This window comes from Palaemon carinicauda, chromosome 1 (genome assembly GCF_036898095.1).
Source record: "Palaemon carinicauda isolate YSFRI2023 chromosome 1, ASM3689809v2, whole genome shotgun sequence".
NCBI classification, from domain to species: Eukaryota; Metazoa; Arthropoda; class Malacostraca; order Decapoda; family Palaemonidae; genus Palaemon; species Palaemon carinicauda.
The window spans coordinates 257,545,425-257,559,012 of NC_090725.1; the positions used below are offsets into that span (position 1 = coordinate 257,545,425).

The window sequence follows — 13,588 nt, forward strand, 5'->3', positions numbered from 1 at the left end:
ATGTCTAAAATCTATAGAGAAATTGTAAATTTTGAATAATTAGAAAAAAAAATGCATCGCATAGTGGACAGTCCCCTTTAACAAATCTAGCAAGTCTTTAATTTGGTTAAAGAGCGACGTATCAAACCTATGTCTAGGTCTCTAGGACTTTTTAATTGAGAGAATATAGCCTATAATCAATAGCACACAGTCTGTTAATGGTTTGTGTGTGAGGAGGCTCATCTAGGACATCCAAACAATGGATAAGATTCATATTTTTTATTTTAATAAATTGCAATGCTTCTGAACCACATTGGGACCTCAACGGGGACTACATTAGATGAGTTGGTACCCGCGCATGCAATGAGATTCTCCGGAGAATCAATAATAGTGATAATATCATGATCAAGTGGTGATTCCACTTTTGGGATAACTGGTTGTTTAACTTTTTGACAGTTATAAGTTAATGCTTAACATTTCCTACGACATCCTTTCTTTCCCTTACTGTATTCACATTATGGCAAGAAGAGGCGGCGGAGAAAGAACAGGAATAGTTCAACTCCTTTTCCTTGCTAGGTTTACAAGAGGAGAAGGATTTCTCCATGACCTGCCATTTGTCGCTTAACAATTGTGACATCATCTACATCAGATGGGGGTGAAACTCATGGGATAGGGGGAGCAAAGCTTCTGGCACCCTTTCCACTCCTAGTACCTGAAAGGAAGATTCATCTGAAAGATAATATTATCCCTGGTCCGAAAAATACGTAACATGTGAAGCATTATGAATATTATACATGGAACTAGTACGGGTGTTCAAGTAAAATAACAGGTTTTCTACTCGAGTAACTTACAAAATTCTGGGGAAACTTTAAAATAATGAGGCGACGATGTAGCACATCCCTTGGAGTATTCCATTAGTAAATAGACTTGAGAAGTGTTAGCAAGCTCATAGCAAGCGTTAACATGGCTGCTTTGTGGAGGAATATCCTCACGCATCAAAATGACATCATGTGGATTGATGCCATCATGAGTAGGAATGACAACTCATGTAGACTTGTTGGCCTGACCAACCCACAGATGAACTGCATCACTCGTAAGAATGGCAGTGTGTGGGGCCCCGTCATCACGCGTAGGAACAGCGAGGCATACAGACTTGTTATGCTGAACCTTGAAACAATACTCGTGAAATTGGTAAAGGTTTTGTCACACTCGACCTCTTAACACTAGTACAGTAGGCTTAGAAAGAGAAGACGACAATTGTTAAGAGCAGCTTCGTGTGGCCAAGTCTTGGGGTGTGGACACAGCCGAAGCAATCCCACTTCCCTTGTAACAAAGAGATGAAGTCCTGGAACAATTCCTGGGAACTCTTTAGTGGAGATGAATGCCGAGGACCCCTGGGTGTACGAGGCAAGCCTGGCTCGTGGGGAAATGGCAGGCTCAACTCTAGAATTCTGCGAACGGGAACATGGGGAGACTTTCAATATTTGAATTGAGATACTTCCATGAGCGGAAAGAACTCTGGATAATCACGACTCAAAACACTCGTGGGAGGTGAGGAGGTGAGAGCGATCTATTCATAATAGGATAATCAGGGACTGACAGTACCGAGATCAAATCTGGCTCAGGGAGAGTAACGGCCATAGCCAAAGGATCTGCTATAAATATCAGTCAAGAACATAATTCACATTATCAACAGTGATAAAACAATAACAAAATTATGGCCGTCGTCATCCGTGACTGGAGCCTCAGTAGGTTCACGACACGAAGGACCAGGTTGGGGGATAACTTTCACTATAGAAACAAACTTTTGTTTCTTAACGTTGCTGGAAGAGGACAAAGGAGAGTAATCTCATTTGGATCATTTCTTGGGATGAGAATATCTCCCATTGCAAGGATGGTCACTCCCTACAGTACTCACATGGTGATTCCATTGAACATGAGGGGCAAACGGGATGCAGATCAACATCTACCAGACCCATAAAGGCACCACAAGGGCACCCATCAGAGCCAGGCATGAACGCATGATATTAGGTTTACTAGCCATAATTGTACACACTTGTAAAGTATAGATAATGATAGTATCGCAATTGACAGTGAATATTGAACAAAAAAACACAAGCACTAACACTATAAGGGATTTCAGGGTGAATGCGGAGGTCTAGATTGTAGAGAGGAAGGGATACTTCCTCTAATGCAACGACCAGAAGGGTGTCATGCGATTGTGAACACTGGAGTTGCCTAGCAACTGTATTATGATGCAAACAAACACTTTTTCTTTTCACTGTCTGTTCGTAGAAAATGAGGTTAGGAGTGACCCACTTAAATGAGTCGGAAGTTTGTATCCGCGTAGGAATAAACAAAGCAGTTTATCATTTATTTTCCAAGAAATAAATAAATTGTATATCTATTCTATCATTATTAAGCAAAACCTAATATGAAAACAACGTTATACTAATGGTGTTCTATCCCTAATATTGTTAATACAATACAGCTGCACAATATTGGTTTAGAAACTAATAAAAATTACAAGTGCAAATCTAAATGATCTACAAACTACAGTGAAATTATTTTTCCCCAAAACACTACTTTCAATATTAATACTTCTGCCACTGTAAATCCCTTAGGACCTTGAAAATAATAAAATTCTGAAATGTACCTTAGAAATAGGGTTTTATGGAAAACTACACAGGTGCAATTAAATGGTGAAAAAGTAGATTTGGACAATATGACTGATTTATCGAATATCTATATGAAATGTTAATTTAGGAAAAACTAACAGAGTACTTTACACTAAAATCTTTATGTTACTATATTGGTTCAACAAATTAATTTCAGATGAAAACTACAGTGCATAACTAATATACTGTATTCCTTCAGGACTTTAGGAAACTAACCTTGATAATATCCAGCATAATTTTTCTTTCTATTCAGCTACTACAATCCTTGCCCTCAAAAAATCTTGCCTTCAAATAATTCTTACATATTAAAATCCTCTTGAAGAAGCAGTGCTGAAGCTTGCTATTTTACATGAATTCACACAGAATACTATTGTATAACAGAATGATCCAAATGCATGTACATGATTTTAACATATCACAATAAACCAGATAATGGTATCTAAGTTTTCTTCACATGAATATATGAAAATTACAATGGAATCATATCATACTGGTAATATTAATTTTGTTATACAAGATTTACAATCATTTATCGATAAAATAGTCAATTATATCACCAATTCAAATTTCTACACATATGCCTGGCCCATTACTATCATTAATTAGTTTAACTAGAACACTAGACTAATAACTGAACACTGAAATTTATGAAAAAAATAGTCAGCATATAACAGATTCATAAGTAATGATTTTTAAGAATTTGATCATTAGCTAAGAACAATGTATAGGGTTCTTGTAAAACTTTTATGATGAATTTTTGTTTAAGGGTACACATGTATTGTTGAGATCAAGCTCAATTATCACGTGATATACTACGCCCTAAGCAGATGGGAGATAAATTTTCTTTGCTCTCCTATTCTCTTTTAAATGAAACCCATCACCAAGCAGTAGGTTTCATTTACAGTGCAGGAGTTAAAACTTACCATCACTAAACTCCTCATTTCATAATGTCTGTCATTTATTCATTACTGTATGGATTGGATTAAATTATAAAAAAAAAAGGGTTCTGACAAAGGAAAAATCTATTTTTGGGGAGGTGTTGCATGGTCTCCAAGGACTTTCCTGTGTAAGGCTAGAACAGGGAATCCAATATGACATAAATTCCAAAGAAATCTTGTTTCGCATGCCAGTATCAACATGTAACCAGATCTGAGAGTAAAACAATATGAATGCCAGGTGAGTAAAGAAATAAGTACTGTAATCTCAATAAAATTCTGTTTCTTACAAAAGGGCAGACTAGATCTTTTCCTAACTTTCTTTATTCAATTTTGATTAGTCTGCATTTCCTCCTTTAATATCCTTTTACCTTTGCTTCAGAGTGAAGGTAGTTTCTTTTCCTTCCTCTTCTTTTGAGAGCAGTATTGGATGAAGGAATTATTTGACTGTACCTAACACAGGTATAATTTGGAAAGCCTTTGAAAATGCAAATTTCAGGGATGAAATGGATCGCACAGACTTACAGATTTGAATACTATACTAGTATGATGTAATGATCTGATCATTAGAACCCAAACCATATTGAAACTTGGCATAAACCGATCCTACAAAAATTCTAGAGTTACCCTTTGCCCGATAGAAACTGTGGCACAATTCTGCTTTTAGACATTGCAATCTGGAGGATTAATAATAATAATAATAATAATAATAATAATAATAATAATAATATTATTATTATTATTGCTATTATTATTATCATTATTATTACTAGCTAAGCTACATCCATAGCTGGAAAAGCAAGATGCTATAAGCCCAAGGGCTTCAACAAGGAAAAATAGCCCAGTGAGGAAAGGAAATAAATAAACGATCTGAGAAATGTTATTTTCATTAGTAAAATAAATTTTTGAATATACTTACCCGATAATCATGTAGCTGTCAACTCCGTTGCCCGACAGAATTCTACGGACGGGATACGCCAGCGATCGCTATACAAGAGGGGGGTGTACTCACCAGCGCCATCTGTGGCCAGGTACTGCAGTACTTCTTGTCAACACCACCTCAATTTTTCCTCGGTCCACTGGTTCTCTATGGGGAGGAAGGGTGGGTCAATTAAATCATGATTATCGGGTAAGTATATTCAAAAATTTATTTTACTAATGAAAATAACATTTTTCAATATTAATCTTACCCGATAATCATGTAGCTGATTCACACCCAGGGGGGTGGGTGAAAACCAGTGTACATGTTAATCAAGAAGCTAAGTATCCCGTATTTCATATTATCAGTTATTCAAATAACAATGAAATTATAAGTACCTGGTAAGGAAGTCGACTTGAACCATTACTCTGCCTTTAATAAGTTCGTCTTCCTTACTGAGCGCAGCGTTCCTCTTAGGAGGCTGAACAACTCTAAGGTGCTGAAGTATAAAGGGCTGCAACCCATACTAAAGGACCTCTACACAACCTCTAACCTAGGCGCTTCTCAAGAAAGAATTGACCACCCGCCAAATCAACTAGGATGCGGAAGGCTTCTTAGCCTACCGTAACAACCCAAAACAACAATAAAAGCATTCAAGAGAAAGGTTAAAAAAGGTTATGGGATTAAGGGAATGTAGTGGCTGAGCCCTCACCTACTACTGCACTCGCTGCTACGAATGGTCCCAGGGTGTAGCAGTTCTCGTAAAGAGACTGGACATCTTTGAGATAGAATGATGCAAACACTGACTTGCTCCTCCAATAGGTTGCATCCATAATACTCTGCAGAGAACGGTTCTGTTTGAAGGCCATCGAAGTAGCCACAGCTCTCACTTCGTGTGTCCTTACCTTCAGCAAAGCAAGGTCTTCATCCTTCATGTGAGAATGAGCTTCTCTAATCAGAAGCCTTATGTAATACGAAACTGCGTTCTTGGACATAGGCATCGAAGGTTTCTTAATGGCACACCATAAGGCCTCTGATTGTCCTCGTATAGGTTTTGACCTTTTAAGATAGTACTTTAGAGCTCTGACAGGGCAAAGAACTCCCTCTAGCTCGTTACCCACCATGTTGGAAAGGCTAGGAATTTCGAACGATCTAGGCCAAGGACGTGAAGGAAGTTCATTTTTTGCCAAAAACCCGAGCTGTAAGGAACATGTAGCTGTTTCGGATGTGAATCCTATGTTCCTGCTGAAGGCGTGAACCTCACTAACTCTTTTGGCTGTTGCAAGGCAGACGAGAAAAGAGTTTTGAGAGTAAGGTCTTTGAAAGAGGCTGACTGGAGAGGTTCAAATCTAGGAGACATAAGGAACCTTAAGACTACGTCTAGATTCCAGCCTGGAGTGGACAAGCGACGTTCTTTAGAGGTCTCGAAAGACTTAAGGATGTCCTGTAGATCTTTGTTGGAGGAAAGATCCAAGCCTCTGTGGCGGAAAACTGTTGCCAACATACTTCTGTACCCTTTGATCGTAGGAGCCGAAAGAGATCTAACATTCCTAAGATGCAACAGGAAGTCAGCAACTTGGGTTACAGAGGTACTGGTAGAGGAAACTGCATTGGCTCTGCACCAGCTTCTGAAGACTTCCCACTTGGATTGATAGACTCTGCGAGTGGATATCCTCCTTGCTCTGGCAATCGCTCTGGCTGCCTCCTTCGAAAAGCCTCTAGCTCTAGAGAGTCTTTCGATAGTCTGAAGGCAGTTAGACGAAGAGCGTGGAGGCTTGGGTGTACCTTCTTTACGTGAGGTTGACGTAGAAGGTCCACTCTTAGAGGGAGAGTCCTGGGAACGTCGACCAGCCATTGCAGTACCTCTGTGAACCATTCTCTTGCAGGCCAAAGGGGAGTAACCAACGTCAGCCGTGTCCCTTCGTGAGAGACGAACTTCTGAATAACTCTGTTGATGATCTTGAACGGCGGGAATGCATATAGATCGAGGTGGGACCAATCCAGCAGAAAAGCATCCACGTGAACTGCTGCCGGGTCTGGGATTGGGGAACAGTACAATGGGAGCCTCTTGGTCATCGAGGTAGCGAACAGATCTATCGTTGGCTGACCCCACAAGGCCCAAAGCCTGTTGCACACGTTCTTGTGAAGGGTCCATTCTGTGGGGATGACTTGACCCTTCCTGCTGAGGCGATCTGCCGAGACATTCATATTGCCTTGAATGAATCTCGTTACCAGCGTGAGGTTTCGACTTCTTGACCAAATGAGGAGGTCCCTTGCTATCTCGTACAGCTTCCTCGAATGAGTCCCTCCCTGCTTGGAGATGTACAGTACGCCAAGGCTGTGGTGTTGTCGGAGTTCACCTCCACCACCTTGTTTAGCAGGAGGGACTTGAAGTTCATTAAGGCCAGATGTACTGCCAACAACTCCTTGCAATTGATGTGAAGCGTTTCCTGTTCCTTGTTCCATGTTCCCGAGCATTCCTGTCCGTCCAAGGTCGCGCCCCAGCCCGAGTCTGATGCGTCCGAATAGAGATGAAGATTGGGGGTCTGAACAGCTAACGAGAGACCCTCCTTGAGAAGGATGTTGCTCTTCCACCACATGAGAGTAGTCTTCATCTCTTTGGTAACAGGAATAGAGACCGCTTCGAGCGTCATATTCTTGTCCCAGTGAGCTGCTAGATGGTATTGAAGGGGGCGGAGGTGGAGTCTCCCTAACTCGGTGAACAGGGCTAACGATGACAGGGTCCCTGTTAGACTCATCCACTGTCTCACCGAGCATCTGTTCCTCTTCAGCATGCTCAGGATGCACTCTAGGGCTTGGTTGATTCTTGGGGCCGACGGAAAAGCCCGAAAAGCTTGACTCCGAATCTCCATTCCCAGGTAAACGATGGTTTGGGAAGGAATAAGCTGGGACTTCTCTAAGTTGACCAAAAGACCCAGTTCCTTGGTCAAGTCCAAAGTCCATCTGAGACTCTCCAGACAGCGACGACTTGTGGGGGCTCTTAAAAGCCAGTCGTCTAAATAAAGGGAGGCTCTGATGTCCGCCAAGTGGAGGAATTTCGCAATATTCCTCATCAGTCGCGTAAACACCAGAGGTGCCGTGCTTAGGCCAAAACACAGGGCTTGGAATTGGTACACAACCTTTCCAAAAACGAATCTCAGAAAAGGTTGGGAGTCTGGATGAATGGGGACGTGAAAGTAGGCGTCTTTCAGATCCAACGAGACCATCCAGTCCTCCTGCCTGACCGCTGCTAGGACCGACTTCGTCGTCTCCATAGTGAATGTCTGCTTGGTGACATAAGCATTGAGCGCACTGACGTCCAGCACCGGTCTCCAACCTCCTGTCTTCTTGGCCACCAGGAAGAGACGGTTGTAGAAGCCCGGGGATTGATGATCCCGGACTATCACCACTGCCTCCTTCTGTAACAGGAGCGACACCTCTTGATGTAACGCTAGCCTCTTGTCCTTTTCCTTGTAGTTGGGAGAGAGGTTGATGGGAGAAGTGGTCAGAGGGGGATTGCGGCAGAATGGGATCCTGTAACCCTCCCTTAGCCACTTGACAGACTGGGCGTCTGCACCTCTTCTTTCCCAAGCTTGCCAGAAGGTCTTGAGTCTGGCTCCTACAGCTGTCTGGAGAGGAGGAGAGTCAATGTTTGCTTTTCGAAGACTTGGTACCTTTCTTGGACCTGCCCCTGTGACCGTTTGGGCGGGTACCTCCTCGGCTGGGGGCTCTGCCACGAAAGGGCGGAATAAATCTGGTAGCAGGAGTATCAGCCACTGGGGTGCGGTAAGTTCTTGGTACTGAAGGTGCAACCTTAGCCTTCCGTGCTGAAGAGGCCACGAGGTCATGCGTATCCTTCTGTATAAGAGCCGCAGACATTTCCTTGATAAGATCCTCAGGAAACAGGAACTTAGAAAGAGGAGCAAAAAGTAACTGTGACCTTTGGCAAGAGGTGATACCAGTGGAAAGGAAGGAGCAAAGTTGTTCCCTTTTCTTGAGGACTCCCGATACAAACATAGAGGCAAGTTCGCCGGAACCATCGCGAATTGCTTTGTCCATACAGGACATGATCAGCATGGCCGAGTCTTTGTCAGAAGGGGCAGTCTTCTTGCTCAAGGCCCCCAGGCACCAGTCGAGGAAATTAAAAATTTCAAAGGCGCGAAAGACTCCCTTTAAGAAGTGGTCCAGGTCAGAAAAGGTCCAGCAGACCTTAGAGCGTCTCATAGCCGACCTTCGTGGAGAGTCAACCAAACTTGAGAAGTCAGCCTGGGCAGAGGCAGGGACCCCCAAGCCTGGTTCCTCTCCCGTGGCATACCAGACGCCCGCCTTAGAAGTCAGCTTAGGAGGCGGAAACATAAAAGACGTCCTTCCCAGTTGCTGCTTGGACTGCAACCAATCCCCTAACATTCTCAAAGCTCTCTTTGATGATCTAGCGAAGACAAGCTTAGTGTAGGCAGACTTAATAGGTTGCATGCCTAGAGAGAACTCGGATGGAGGAGAGCGAGGGGTAGCAGAAACAAAGTGTTCAGGGTATAACTCTCTGAACAGAGTTAGGACCTTGCGAAAGTCAATGGAGGGTGGCAATGACTTGGGTTCCTCCACATCAGATGAAGGATCATCCAGGTGAGCAGCTTCATCCTCAGAAACCTCATCACCTGAGGGTTGAGAAGCGAGAGGTAACGATAAAGCGGTATGCTGAATGGCTGAATCCTGAAGAGCGGGTGCATGCGCACTTGCGGATTCATCCTCAAGTCTCTGCTGAAGAGGATGAGGGCTGGTAATGACAAAGTCATGAGGCTGGGATGAAGGAGGTTCTGCGGGGGTCTGAGGAGCAAGCGTGGTGAGAGGCGAATGCTGTAAAGCATGAGGCTCATGCTGCATAGTCTGCGGTTCAAGTTGAATGGGAAGCGGCTCAAGCTGAGAAGAATGTGGTTGCTGCATGCGTTGAGGTGGCTGCCTCATAGCATGAGGTTCCTGCCTCAAGAGTTGCGCTTGCCTCAAGGGTTGAGGTGGCTGCGCAGAGAGAGGCTCTTGTCTCACGAGTTGAGGTTCTAGCCTCAAGAGTTGAGGTGCTTGCCTCGAGAGTTGAGGTTCTCGCCTCGAGGAAAGTGGAGGTGGCTGCCGCAAGAGTTGAGGTTGCTGCCTCAAGGATGGTGGAGGTTGTCGCACCGCAAGAGGTTGCTGCCTCGAGGATGTTTGCAACGCATGAGGCTCCTGCCTCAAGGGTAGAGGAGGTTGCTGCAAAGCAAAAGGCTCCTGCCCCAAGTGTTGAGGAGGTTGCCGCGTGGCAAGAGGCTCCTGCCTCAAGGAAAGTGGAGGTTGCTGCACAGCGCTGGTATCTGGCAACTCCCAATGCGGCAGCTCACTCATGGAGGTAGCTTGAGGAACCTCAACATCATACGTCTGGCAGGCTGGACTGCGCAGAGGTGGAGGAGCGCTCGCAGGAGGAGGTGTGTTAACCTTCTCTGCCTGAAACTCCTGCATCAACACCGCAAGCTTCGACTGCATAGTCTGCAGCATAGCCAACTTGGGATCAACAGAAGTTGAGGTCTGTTGAGGCATAGCTTTAACAGAAGTTGAGGTCTGTTGAGGCATCGCTTTACCTCTCTTAGGAGGCGTGCAGCCATCCGATGACTGCGGCGAGTCCGAACTAGCCCAGTGGCTACACCTGGGCTGTTGGACTCGCGCGGTCTGGACCTTACGCTTAAGAGGCCTTGAGACCTGGGTCCAGCGTTTCCTCCCGGAAACATCTTCTGCAGACGAGGAAATTAAGGGCTCAATCGTCTGAGAGTGGAAGTGACGATCTCTATAAGATACGCCCGCAACCACTGAGGATACTACTGTGCGCCGATCAAGGCCTGCCGAACCCTTTTGCCCTTCGACATTGCTTCTCCCCTGGGCTTGGGAGCTTGCAAGAGGTCCCGGACTGGGAGGACGACTGGCACGCACAGAAGTATCCTCATGCGCAACACTGACACTGACACTAGGCCTGGCACTACCACTTCCCACTGCACTTTTCACTTTAAGTTCCTTGACATCTGCCAAGAGAAACTTGTGGTCACTCACTACCGACTCCACCTTATCACCTAAAGCCTGAATGGCACGTAAAACATCCGACATATCAGGCTGAGCACTAATAATAGGTTCGGGGGTAGCCACTACAGGGGGAGGAAAAGGTTGAGGATCATGGGGGGAGGAATAAAGCAAAGAGCGAGCAGAACTCCTCCTAACTCTCTCCCTCTCTAACTTAGTCGTATACTTGAGGAATTGAATAAAATCAAATTCCGAAAGCCCGGCACATTCCTCACATCGATCTTCCAACTGACAGGATTTTCCCCTACAGTCGGAACAAACGGTGTGAGGATCAACCGAGGCCTTCGGAAGACGCCTAATACAAGTCCTAACACTACATCGTCTTTGGGTAGGAGCTTGAGAATGGTCGGACATCTTGAATCAGAGAACAGTCAAGGGGGGTTTCCAAATTAAAGCAAAGATCGTTATACCATTAAACAAAATCAATCCAAAAGCTATCTAAGCTAAGGGAAAAGCTTCCTGTATAGCGAAAGCTGAAATCTCAGAGCAATACTTCACCAAAACCGTGAACAAAGACTCCAAAATCATAAGCGTATCCATGTAGGCCTTGCCGGAAGCACGACAGAGGAAAAATTGAGGTGGTGTTGACAAGAAGTACTGCAGTACCTGGCCACAGATGGCGCTGGTGAGTACACCCCCCTCTTGTATAGCGATCGCTGGCGTATCCCGTCCGTAGAATTCTGTCGGGCAACGGAGTTGACAGCTACATGATTATCGGGTAAGATTAATATTGAAAAATAATAAACAATATAAAATATTCTAAAAACAGTATCAACATCAAAGCACATATTTCATAAATAGCCTGTTCAACATAAAAAACTTTTGCTGCAAATTTGAACTTTTGAAGTTCTACCGATTCAACTACCCGATTAAGAAGACCATTCCACAACTTTGTCACAGCTGGAATAAAACTTCTAGAATACTGTGTAGTATTGAGCCTCATGATGGAGAAGGCCTAACTATTAGAATTAACTGCATGTCTAGTTATACGAACAGGTTGGAATCGTCAAGGAAGATCTGTAGGCTGGAATTGTCCAGGAAGATCTGAATGTGAAGGTTGATCAGAATTATGAAAAATCTTATGTAGCATGCATAACGAACTAATTGAACGACGGTGCCCGAGATTAATATCTAGATCAGGAATAAGAAATCTAATAACAACAAGAGAAATCAGCAGTCTTTTTATTTCTGCTAATGGTTTATGGAGTCATTCATAGCCTAATTTCTATCTGTGGTAGAAATTTCATCAAAATCTGTCACTTTGTTTTGATGTTATCTTTAAAAAGGCCAAAATTGCAAATCTGGATCTAGAATCTAAATCCAGAGCCAGATCATCTCCAAAATTTAATGAGATCATCCATGCACTAAGATCTATTTATTGGGAAAATTTCATCAAAACCTATCAAGTAGTTTTCACATATTCCTGTCCACACAGACAGACACAGACAAAAAATAAATGCAAATCCGGATCTAACATCTGGATATACAACTACTCTAGATCATATCCAAAAGTTAATGAGTCGTCCATGGCTTAAGATCTATCTGTGGGGGAAATTTCATCAAAATCCATAAATTTGTTTTGACGTTATCTTTAAAATGACGAAAAATGAAAATCTAGATCTTCAAAATTTAATGGGGCCGTTCATGACTTAAGATCTATCAGTGGTGAAAATTTTGTCAACATCCGTCAAGTAGTTTTGACATAATCCTGTCATAAACAGATGCACTAAAAAATAAACAAACCGACTCTATTTTATAGCCTCCTTGGCAGAGGTAATAATAATAATAATAATAATTATAATAATAATAATAATAATAATAATAATAATAATAATACAGTACTTGGTGTAAATCTGCCATATGGCTAGAACCCTAAAACATATCAGATCCCAAAGAGGATTCGGCCTCTTCATTCATCACATGTAACTCAAATTGCATTCTATCCTTACCACACTTTTGTTTGGAATTGCCATGTGGAGGTTTAGATATATGTCTGGAATTAATGAGATGGAAATGTATCACATTGGAGAATGGTTAATTGCTTCAGCAGACAGAGGGGACATGGGAGTTTTGTCAAAGACAAACTGAAAAGGCCTCCTTTTATGAAACATTGATTGGCACACTTCACTTCCTTATAAATAGGACCTGGTGTTAAGATCTATGTAAGAGCACAGGAAATATGTCTGTTTTATTCAGTCTGATATCAAAATGTAAGAATTGGTATGCCTTGTGATGGTCCATGGCAAAACAGTACTACATCACCGACATGGGACAATATCTTTGTCTTATGACAAATGGAAAGAGGGAATGATATGGATTTTGTTTGAAGGAATTTGCATCTGTATCATGTTGTGATATATAAACAGATATTAACAAACTCTTAACTGCTTTTTAATATTAATAAATCTACTGTATAACTATTAGTAAATAAAAACTTGTACTTACTGTATAAGGAGAAGTTAAGCTTGTACCTATATAAGTACTGTAAGATTATTCTCAGCCAATGATGATGAGAAATTTTGGATAAAGAACTAAGTAACAACATGAAACTGCATGAGATTACTTTTAAAAAACTAAAATTAGGCTGAATTGGCTGGAAAAACTGTCTAATATACTTAAAAGTTCTAAATTAACATCAGCTCCCTTGACAGACACTTCATAACCAACACTTGCAGATGACATCATTATAACACTAGAATCAAATTTGGTAGTCCTACCCAAATATCTCTACTGAATTTGTATCTTTCTTTTGAAATTATAGAATTAAGGTATTCATTTGTCAGCCTTGAGGATTGCACAATGATGGAAGCGAAAGGCAAAACTAACAATTGGTACTGTAGTATTGAACACTTATCAAATGTGTCAACAGAAATAACCAATTTATCTTGCATTTAAACAATATATAGATAAACTAACAATGGGGACAGGCTACTTGTCTTGAAACTTGAATATACTGTATGTTATTAGAAGCTGTAAACTACTTT

General features: G+C 42.4%; 1 protein-coding gene across 3 annotated transcripts in view; it reads right to left on the reverse strand.

Moving 5' to 3' along the window:
* LOC137655441 (gamma-interferon-inducible lysosomal thiol reductase-like) overlaps window positions 1-13,588 on the reverse strand; it is a 193,202-nt gene that overhangs the window by 53,893 nt on the left and 125,721 nt on the right. The gene's annotated exons all lie outside the window — the stretch shown is intronic.